Genomic DNA, 11,361 nt, shown 5'->3' with positions numbered 1-11,361 from the left:
CCTCCTGCTCTCAGCCATGTGCTGAGTGGAGCACCTTCTCTTCCACTTCTGGTTTCCTCTCTGGTCCTGACATGAAGCATCACTCTAGTACTCCACAGCTCTCACAGATCTACCTAATCTACAAGCTGAGAGAAGATCTGACACAGCTGCATGCCACAGAACTCTTTCCCTATACTCAGTGACAACTCCACTCCAAGCTTAATATCAACTGTTTTATTTGCTGTGGCTTTTTTTCCCTCACATTTCTTTCAATTATTGTGTGGTTACACATGGTAAATGAAAACTGCTGTATGCAGAGAGTTCTATTTTGCTATCAGTTAAACTCACACAGCCTGGCTGGCTTTTGAAATAAGCCAGAAGTGGTGGCAGTGATTAGCTTTCTGTTGGAAAATTTTCCCTTCCCTCAGGGAAGTGTGCAAGGAAATATGCTGGTATGCAGACATAAATTCACCATGTAACTCATCATTGCAAGTCAGTGCTTGCTGCCTCTGCTCACAGCCTTTACCAAGCTGGTTCAGTATGATCCTACCTGGATCTGTCCCTGAAACCACTTTGCCTTTAGGACACAAATACCAGATAAGAAAGAGTCAGCCTTGTCTTTAAGGGGTCTAATACCTCCAGATCCTAAACATGAAGGACCTGAAATTCCAGTTTGTAAATGAACATTCTTCAAGTGGGAGCAGTTGTGAAATGGGCACAAGCTGCAAATTCTGATGAGAAGCTCAAAAGCCAAGTTTTTCTCAGACACTTTATGAGTCCTTGAGGAGTTGTGCTGTAGTTTGTCAGCTGTCATACTAAAAATGCCCAAACACCAGAGATTTTTGTCAGCAATGTAGACAGTCTTTCCTCTTTTTTTTTTTTTTTTCTTAAGAAGGAAGGCAATGTTTATCTCTTGATGTTCTCTCCCATTCCATTGCAGCAGAGAACAATGACACTGCAGCCCGGTTACTGTTCAATTTGACTAGCACTAGGAGAGAGGCATTAGCATTGCAGAATAAAACTCTGCCAGTTTCCTGACTTTCTGTGCCTGCATGTTCCATTAGGGATCCAAACAGTTAAAGATCCATGAAGTAAAACTGGATCTTGTACTGCTTTGGGGCAAAACAAGACTGGCAGAGCTGTTTGAAGGTGATGGGATGTCTCTCTGCCAGTGGAATGGGAGCAGAAGGATGGCTTAAGGGCCCATGTGAAACCCATTGCACTAAGTACAGATTTTTGTTTCCAGCAAGGGCATTTAATCATGTCTGAACTGCCTGTCTAAAGGGATCTGTAGTCCTGAGATTATCTCTGTAAATTCCTGCAATAATAAAAATGGCTCCTATCCAGAAATGTAGGCCCCTGTGATATAAATCACAAACCACTATGGAATAGCAGTTAATCTACCAGCAAACCTGACTTGTTTCAAAAGAGGCAACGCAAGTCCATTCTGTCTTCACAGAGCCCCAAACACTTTCAAACTTGGCCCTTTGCATCATTATTCAAGAAGAGTGAATAAAATTGTGTCTTACATAGCACTAAACCTTTCTATGCTTTGACATAGGAGGAACAGATTCACCCTAGATTTTTGTCTTGTACTACCCTGTAATGGTTCTCTGTGGCAATAGGTGTTATCATGACATGAATTGTTGCATGAGGGGAGGATCAAATACATTAGCTAACCTGAGAAGATGAATTTAATCAAATTTCATCCTTTCAGAAAGTTGAAGGAGAATTTCAGTTTGATTCTCCAAAAGTATAACCTGGCTCCAGACATCCCTCTTGCCCATTTGATTTAGAAAGTAAGGGGTCCTCCTGACCAGTTATGTGGGACATTTAATCAGACAACAGGACTCCAGAAGAAGCAGGAAGGGCTGAACTCCCACAAGTTTTTCCATCATGACTTGATACAAGCTGCCAAAAATGATTTATTTCAGAATGTGTGAAGTTTGCTTTTGGCCTGAGAGATGTTGGTTTTCATAATGTCACTGTGGAAACTGTTGACAGAACTGGCAGAAAGTGATCCACTTATCCCACAAGATTCAGCAAAAATTGGTGCAACACACAGTCCATGCTATTCATGGTTGGCATTAAACAAGACTAAATTCTAGGGGTTATGAATACTAGTTAGCCCTCATGCTGCAGCTTTTAACAGTCAGTGTAGTAATCAATTATACATATCTCATTAAAAACTGTATGAAATCCATGCAGACAAAATCACTTTTAATTGGGAACAAACTGAAAAAAATATCTCTGAGATAATAAATACTGATAAAGGCATTATGACATTTTACACTGAAATATAATTTATTACACTAAGATTGAAATGTTACATGTTAAATATTGAACGCAGATATCAGCTGACTTTATAAAAAGTGACTTTCATTTTTTGCTGGGTTAAAGATGGCTGATCTCAGGAAACAGAAGCTGTAATTGCGACCTCTTCATTTATTTACTTAATAACTTTCACAAATAAACGATGAAAACTCATTTTGATGAAACAGTCATCTCAGCACATCCCTGGAGTGGTAAATATGAAAACCATCATGGGTTCAGCACTTCAGCTGAGCCACCATTCAAGTTTCATTGAAGTTATTTCTAAGTGGGTGATAGCAGAACTCTCTCAGCAACAGAAGTAGCTTAAATGTAATTGGTGCCAAAGATTTTAGGATAGCATGATTACCTGGGCACTCAAATGCATGGTGAAAGACACCCATATGTAGGAGGCATGATCCAGCAACATTCTTTAAAACCCTAAAAAAAGAGGGACTTAAATATACCTTGGATACTCTTTCCTCTCACAATTCTAGACTTCAAGCAAGTCCTTCACACTTCTCTATTTTAGCACATCACTTTTGAAAATTGGCAAATGTTATCTCATTTTAGTTTTGCTAAATTAGAAGATCACTGATCATTGAAAACGCCTTTGTATATTTTTCTTATCTACTAATAATAAGTGAATCCAAATTAATAAAGTAGTTTCCTTTTCTTTTTCTCTAATCAAAATATGTAATTTTTACCACAGATAACTCACAAACCTTATTTTTAGGGAAAAAACCCAAACCAAAACAACTGAAAAATACTTTTGATGATGTCAAGTGTTTTTTTTTGGTAATATACTTAATCTGATCAAGGATCTACTTATTTCAATTTGACAGTGGTTTTTCCAGGGAGGATTAGCATAGCTCCATACACACTGGAAATTAATTGGAAGTTCACCTAGATTAGATATTTTCATGCAGTGCACTACAATATTAAAAGCAACAGGGAACGGTAATAGGTCTCGAGTTTTCTGTTTGTTGGAGCCCAAGTTACAGCAGTGGTGAGATGCAGGCATGACAGTCAAATATCAGTGGCTGTATGGCTGCTTAAACTGTCACTCTGATAGGAGCCACGTCCTGTTTTGTTGTCTGGAAGGTATTAAAGAAATAAAAGCAGATATGAAGACATTCTTCAACATATGGCAACATTTTTTCTGCTAACCACATTCCAGGGTTGACACTCTCAATGCAAAAAGCATTTATGTGCTTCTTCTTACCACCAGCTCATCTGTCTTTTAACCCTCTGGGGAATTAAATGAAAAATCCCTGTTACAGGAAGGTTAAGGGTGAGCTTTTGTAGTATAAAAGGCAGGAAATTCAGAGTTAAGAGTCTATTGTAACTTCATAATAAGTTCCTTCACTATGACCCAAGGAAGGTTGATGAGGTACCCAAGCGCAAGGTAACCTTTAATCTTAAACTTGGGTGCCTTGCTTAAATACACTGCTGAAACAGGACCCATGTGATCCTCTTGATCTATTATCATTTTTGGAAAAACACCAGGATAATACTTAGCCTGAAATATATTTCACAGGAACTTGCTGAGCACAAATTGTGAGAGTGTGTTGCTATTAACCATAGGCTACAAAAGTCTGTTGGGTGTTGCTAGCTCTTATCTGGTGATATTGATAATTGCTGTCACCTTCTAGACATCTGCTAAGACATAATGACAAGAATATAACTGACAGAGAAATCCCAGTGACTGGAAAGTGAGGGGAAAAACTGAATTTTTTTTTGACAGAGGAGATTGGACTTTTAGAAATTTGTGGCTGGAAGTGGTCACATTTTACTGCAAGAATATAACAAATATCTGCTAACAATGGCTCTCAACATTGGCACAATTATAGTAAAGACTTAAAAGGTAGAAAAAACTTGCAAGATATCTAGATGTTTTTTATCATCACTACAATGATGATGAAAAAATTAATTTCCAAATGGCAAAATGACCAATAGGGCCCTGGAAAACAGTATTTGCAATCTTCACTGATATAACATACCACTGAAGAATTATAATTTCACAGAAACAAGCGATTTTGTTTCAGTGACAGTTCTATATATTTATTGTAAATGTTTAAAAGCTTTTTGGAGGGAAAATTACCAGTTTTTTTAAAGGGGAAAATTTTACTTTCATATTCCCTCCCTCTTCCTCTTCTATGGAATGGGAAAAGTGAGAGAAAAGTTCAGTTAACAGGTATTGTTTCCTCCTCAGCACAGTCAATCAATATCCTGGGCACCATGGGCTGTATCCTTTAGGAGATGACATTGATGAGACACATCAGGTATGTCTTGAGTGAAATCCAGGTTATTAACCAGGAACATGCACAAGTTTCTATTGCATTCATCACAGAAGAAAAATGTCAACAGCAAAGCAATCTCTTTGTCCAAGTACCCAACTTTTCTCTATCAAAGTATTGGATCTTTTAAGACCTCAGATTCTGGTTTCTCCTGGACCTGTTCAACATCAGCAGCTTGGTGTATTCCTGCCTGGTACTTACTTTTGTCTCTTACAGCAATGCAGGCATGTGGTGCCCTAAACAGCAAATCCCTTTGCTCCCCAGGGAGAGTACTTTCACAGATTTGTCTCCAGAAACTAGTGACACCCCATGCCAAGGACAATAGCTGCCATTTCTATAGTGATCCTTCTCTATGAATGGAGAGTATTTGAATCTTCCATTTCTGTGGGCTTTGGTTTTTGAACACCTAAAGGTACATTAAGAAAAGCTGTCATTGCAACAATAAAAACCTACTAGGAGACTGTCAAAATCTTTCACTGTAATAACATGTAAGAAAAGTTTCCCTTTACATTGTAACATTTATTTCACTCCATCCTTACCAGTGTGGATTTGTGAAAGTTAAAAAGGTTTCACAAAAAAAAAAAAAAAAGAAAAAAAAAAGTAAAATGATCTATTTGTCCTAGAATATTTAGAGAGAAAATCAATGTTTTCAATTTCATTAAAAAACCCAAACAATGACAACACAAAACCAAAAAAACCCAACCCAAAACTTTTAAACCTTACCGGAAAATGTCTTATTTTAAGTTTTTTTCCTTTAGAAGTTTAAAAACTATATTTTTTTTCAATATATGCTAATTTGAGTAACACTTTAAAACATTTTGCTACTTCTGACATGTATTATACACAAATAGGTGAAATATAATATTACATTTCAAACCTAGTGATCTGAAAAAAAATATTTTTAATATTACTGCTTTTAAATTGTAGGTTAATGCAATGATAAAAAAGAAAATCGCAGAAAAAAATATACTTTTTAAAAAAATTGGATTTTTTTGGAAACAGCTTCTAAAACTTCCTGGAAAGTGTTATTGTTTCTCCAAATCTAGAAATCAAGGAGCTTTTCATTTAGGCAATAATTCAGAAGTGTGCTTAGATTGAGGGGTGATTGAATCTTCAGAAAAAAGACTGCAGGCATCTGACTGTTCAGCTGTCAAACAAAAAAAATATCCCTTTAAGACAAGATTTCTAATTTAAATATACTTTTCTCCTCAATCAATTGCTTTATATTGATTTTTTTTTTCCAGACAGAAAATACGAGTATCTATGTAGACAGGTTCCAAAGAGGTCTGGGAAGGAAAAACCTTACTTGAACAATCCTGAAGGATAGATTTTAGTTGAATTTTTTGCATGTGACACCTCTGCTGGGTAAGCCCTTGATACAACACTGGGTGATTTGTCACAGAGCACACAGTGTGCACGGGTGCACGATAAGTATGCTGATAAAATCTTCTCAGACCATATCATACCAGCTTTGAAGAGTAACTAGAAGCTCACTCTCCTAGAAAACTCACATCATTGATTTTTGTTACTTGTTAGTCATTATGACTGTTGCGACTCAAGGCTTTCAAAAGATTGTCAATACAAAGCTAACAAAGAAAATACATTTTCCATTTGTGTTGGCATTTCCCTCATTTCTGGAACTCACAAAAACCCAAACAACTGTTTTCTCTGGTTAGAGAGGCTATGACATTAGAATAGAGAGCTTCTCCGTTAGCAGACCATTAGCAGTTCTCCTGTGCTTAATTTGCACAAAGCTTAGAGCTTTGTCTCTAACCTCCAATTTAATTAGTAGATAGAGTCTGTTAGAGATTATAAAGCAATCACTGGAAAAGTAAGACTGCTGCAATCTCTGAAACAATGAGATGACAGAGGTAGTTGGGAAGTGCAGAATGGAGTTTCAGCTGTCCCCAAACAAGGCAGCCCCTGAATACCATTGCAAAACAGTGCAAAGTTCTCAGCTATGTTCCCCTAGCTGTAAAAAGAGCAAAGCTTTCATCATGCGCTATCCTCTATTTACTCATCTTCATCACACACAGGAAGTCTGAAAACGTCATGGTACCTATAAAAGCAGATAACTCAGAGTCTCTGTGGAATATCAAAAGATGACTTAGCTAGTTAAAAGAGTTTTCCAACATACTGAGGAGTCAGTGAGTCTCAGGGAATGTTGATCTGGACACTGAGTTTAAATGCATAAAACCACACCAAAACCAAGATTATTTCAGTTGCAAGGGATCTATGATTATTGTGAAGCCCAAGTGCCTGAAAAGGTTATGCTAAGCAGATCTGAATTCTGAGGATACATAAACAATGTAAAACCAAGGGACAGCAGCAAGACTTGCTTTTCTGTCCATGGGCTGAAACCATCTAGAATATCTGCAGCTGAAATATCTTTTAGATGTATAAGGAGTGTTTGGCATTGTCACCTTTTTATTGAGAGGTTCCTATTAAAAATACAAGTTTTCTGCCTCATTAAAAAAAGCCCCAAAACCAAAACCCAAACAAGCATTTAGTTTAGTGGGAAAGTGAGCTGAAATATGGCACCATATGCCTTTCATGATGTCTAACTCTAGTTACACTCTTGATTTACAATTTGGAAAACAACAAATGGATGTGTCTGTTGACAACTGGCACCTGAGCATTAACTAAGTCACAATTAAACACTCAGAACTTGTTTGAGCATTTTAGTAGACCTACAATTTAATCTTTATGTGGATGCCAGAATAAGAAAAAAAAAAATCAGCAGAGGTTTTTAGTGTTTATCTTCATTAAGTGGCCTCAGCAGCTTTTAGATAGATCTCCTTCATGAAGTGTAACTATGGCTTTCATAAATGGTTTTTAATAGCCTTCTGATAAAAAGAATGCAGAAATCTCAAATGCAATGGGTTTAGAGCAGTTGTTTTCTAAAGGACAAAATCTGTATTTCCTGATGTTGAAAAAGTTCCAGCATGGCAGGTAAGAAAACTGCAGAAAAAGGAGCTTAGCTTTCCATTTTCTTTCCCGCTAAATGTTCAAGTCTTGATTAAAAAGAAATCTGACTCTGATGAGGCAGAGAAATTGTCTGGTGCACACCTAAGTCATCATCAAACACATGACTTCCTTCATTGACCATGATATTGAGCATGGTACAAAAAACCTACTAGAAGTCCTGTACACTGCAGACATGATTAACACTTTTATACCAGCATTTGTACTTCTGGATGCCATGAAGCTCTGGGAATGAAATGCTATGTTTGTGTGAATTAATTTATTTCAGTTTGTGAAAGAATACACAGCACAACTGAATCTTCTTGTTCTATTTCTTCCTTAACATAAGTCTTGCTTGATGCAATTTTCAATGCTGCATTGTCAAAGTTATTTTCTGAGAAAACATTGCTTTTCATGGAATTCCTTTTCTTGGACCAAGCAGGGAAGCTTGTGAAAGAGACCCTGCCCTGTGTACTGAGGAAGCATGGCAGTCTTTGAAATAGACTGGTTTGTCTGGAGCAGTCTGATGCAGTGTCCTCTTGCAGTGCCCCCCATGTGATCATACAGCTGTTTGTGTTGGAAGGGACATTAAAGATAATCTACTTCCAGCCTCTCTGCAGGAACACTTTCCACTAGACCAGTGCTCAAAGCCTCATCCATCTGGCCTTAAATGTTTCCAAAGATGGGGCATTATCACCTGCTCAGGGCATCCTCTTGCAGTGCCTCACCAGTCTCACAGCAAAAAATTACTTCCTAATATTTAATCTAAACCCACTCTCTTAAGTTTTAAAGCTTTCTTCGCTTGGCCTGTCACTTCATGCTTTTGTAAAAAGTCCTTCTCCATCTATCTTGTGGGCTCCCTTCAGGTACAAAGCTGTAAACAGCTTACCCCTGTTTTGTAGGTGGAACACAATTCTCTCAGCCTTTCCTAGGAGTAGAGCTGCTCTGTTCCTCTAATCCTCTTGACAGCCCTTTGGACTCGCTCCAGCAGCTCCATGTCCTTCCTGTGCTGGGACCCCAGAGCTGATGCAGCCCTGCAGGTGGGGTCTCACCAGGGCAGAGGGGCAGAATCCCCCCCCCCCTTGCCCTGCTGCCCAATCTGCTTTGGATACAGCCCAGAACACATTTGGCTTTCTGGGCTGTGTGTGCACATTGCCAGCTCATGTCCAGTCCCTCATCCAGCAGCAATCCAAAGTCCTTTTGGGAGGGCTTCTCTTGATCTGTTCATCCCCCAGCCTGGCCTGATACAGGAGTCACCCCAACACAGGTGCAGCACTTTGCATTTGGCCTTGTTAAACCTCATTAGATTTCCATGGGCCAACATCTCTAGCTTGTCCAGGTCACTCTGGATGGCATCTCATTCTTCAGGTGTGTAAGGCCCCAAAAAACTTACCCATCAAGGCTTTTAAAAGGGCTTCTGGTTGTTCTTGTACTCTGAATTAGACACACAGGAGAAACACCAACAAGACATTCTCAAGAGATTAAAACAACAAGAAAAGACTTTACTTTTTTTTACTGAGAAAATAAGAGAATTTTGGCAAAAAGTGAGTGCAACATTCAATCAATGTAAGATGCTTTTCAAAGCATTATCTTACCCTGTTGAAAGTAGCAAACTCTAAGCCCATCTGATTTTAAGTTGCTCAAAAATTTTGAGAAGGAATAGTTAGAAGAAAAAGAAAGGCAAAAAAAGATATGGAAAATGAAACATACAGATACCAGCTCTGGGGTTCCAGAGGTGTTCAGCTGAGAAAGGAGGATTAACACAGATGCTTACCTTGTGTTCAGCCTTAAATAACCCTTGGCCTTCCTGGGTCTGTCCCCCAGGTGGGATTTCCAGCCATTTGGCCAATTAGGAGCTGAGTTAGGGGCTCCAGGGACAGGTGTGGAGCATTGCCTCAAACATGCCAGTGATTGGCAGCCAGTAGCAGGCTCTAGAGGTGGGAGGTGTAGAGAAGGGCACTGACTCACAAGCAGAAGATCCAACCTGCCCCTTCCTCCCCTCACATGCACTCAAAAGGTCTTGAGACGTCAATCTCTCCAGTCTCTCTCACACAGGTGTGTCAACTGCACCACACAGCTTGGATTCATCAACTAATGTGAGGAGAGATCCCTTCATCCTTGTTGTTTATGAAGATATTAAACAACTCTGGTCCCAAACCAGACCCCTGAAGGGACGCCACTGGTCAGCTGATGTTCATCACAACTCTGAGCCATTGACCACTACCCTCTGGATGCTGCCATCCAGCTGTTTTCTGTTATGTGACCTAGAACAAAAAGTGGAGCCCTGAGTATTTCCCTGTCAGTTTAGAAAGGTAGCACTGCTAAAGCATACAGACAGCAGTTAACAGGTTTGGTTCAAAGAGGTGTAAGTTTTAATTCCAAATAGAAGCTTTTCAGCTAGCCTGCTCTCCCCAGCAATACTCTTCATTCAAATCTGCATTCTTGTGGGCAGAGATTTTCTCTCAATGCCTCAGTACCTTTCAGTGTTCCCATTGCACACAAAAATGCAAGCTTCAACACAAAAAGAATCTTTAGTTGATGTGGCTGTTTCTCCATTCTCTTGCTTTCATGATGTATTTATTTCTGTGTGCTTAGCAGTGAGCTACACCAGAAACTGAATGTGTTGATGTACCCACAGGTTCACATGAACAGTCATTTCTTATCTATTTTATGTGAGGAAAAGAAAGATTTATTTCAAAGGGTTCACCTGGTGGAGAGTTTTTAATAAGATTGCAAAATTTGTGCTCTGTGTGTCTTAAGCAGAATTCTCTTGACTTGAGCAGTTATTCCCTTGGTAGAGCTATTATGTTTTTGTAATATATGGAAATCATTTACTATATGAAAGGTTGTCTATGACCAAGGAATTTACTATAATGCTGCTGATGGGGAAAGTTCTGATGTTACTTCAGGGATTGAGTTTATTTGTTAAAAAAAAACATGGAAACATACCCAAAAAGCCTCACATAACCATATGTCACCTAAGAGGTCTGTGACTCCCTGTTGCTTTTATTGTGTTCCCACAGGCATAGGCTAAGCTGGACAAACTCACAGATATTTTCTCTTACACACATTTGTGCAGAGGAAGAGTGAGGAATACACCAGGACCTGACAGCATTTTACCTTCTGCCTACTTTCCTTGTTTAAAGTGGAAATATATGCAGTCTAGTTTAGCATATACTAGCTACATAACTCCACAAAAAGCTAAAGTGACAAGTTGTGTGGGATTTATTGCTCAGTATGCATGTTTTCAATGCAGTAAATAACATATTGACTTCAGGGTTTTAAAAATATGATTGCAGGTTTGGATGTTCAGTAGTGATATCTTCCAGGTGGCTTTGATAAAGGCTGGCTCAAATCATCCCCTAAGGATATTTTGTTTTGAAAATGTTTACACTCTGCTGCTGAATACTGATGCTAAAACATATCTTAGTTTTTTAAAGTTATTTCTCACTTATTGTCAGGAATAGGTGGTTGTTATAGATAAAGTTTTCATTTTCTATATAAATAACATTAGTAGCAAAATGCTTAGCAAAAATAGTGTGCTCCTTTTTCCCTGAATATTTAGAGGAATAAATGGTTCTCTACTGTATAGTAATGCATCTCTATTAAGTGATATGAAATCTAGACTTGTCAGAAAAAAATTCTAGTAGTATTATTCTGCTTCTGTGGCCATTCATTGTGTAGGTACAAATGTCTAATGATCCATCCAGCTAACTAATATGCAACTACAGTGAAATATTTTTCAACATTTAAGGATATATAATGTTCCAACACCTATGACAGGCAAAAAAAATCCCAACTCCAAATC

Source organism: Molothrus ater, chromosome 3 (assembly GCF_012460135.2).
Source record: "Molothrus ater isolate BHLD 08-10-18 breed brown headed cowbird chromosome 3, BPBGC_Mater_1.1, whole genome shotgun sequence".
Classification (NCBI taxonomy): Eukaryota; Metazoa; Chordata; class Aves; order Passeriformes; family Icteridae; genus Molothrus; species Molothrus ater.
The sequence above is the reverse complement of the archived record's forward strand: the minus strand, read 5'-3'. Positions refer to the sequence as shown.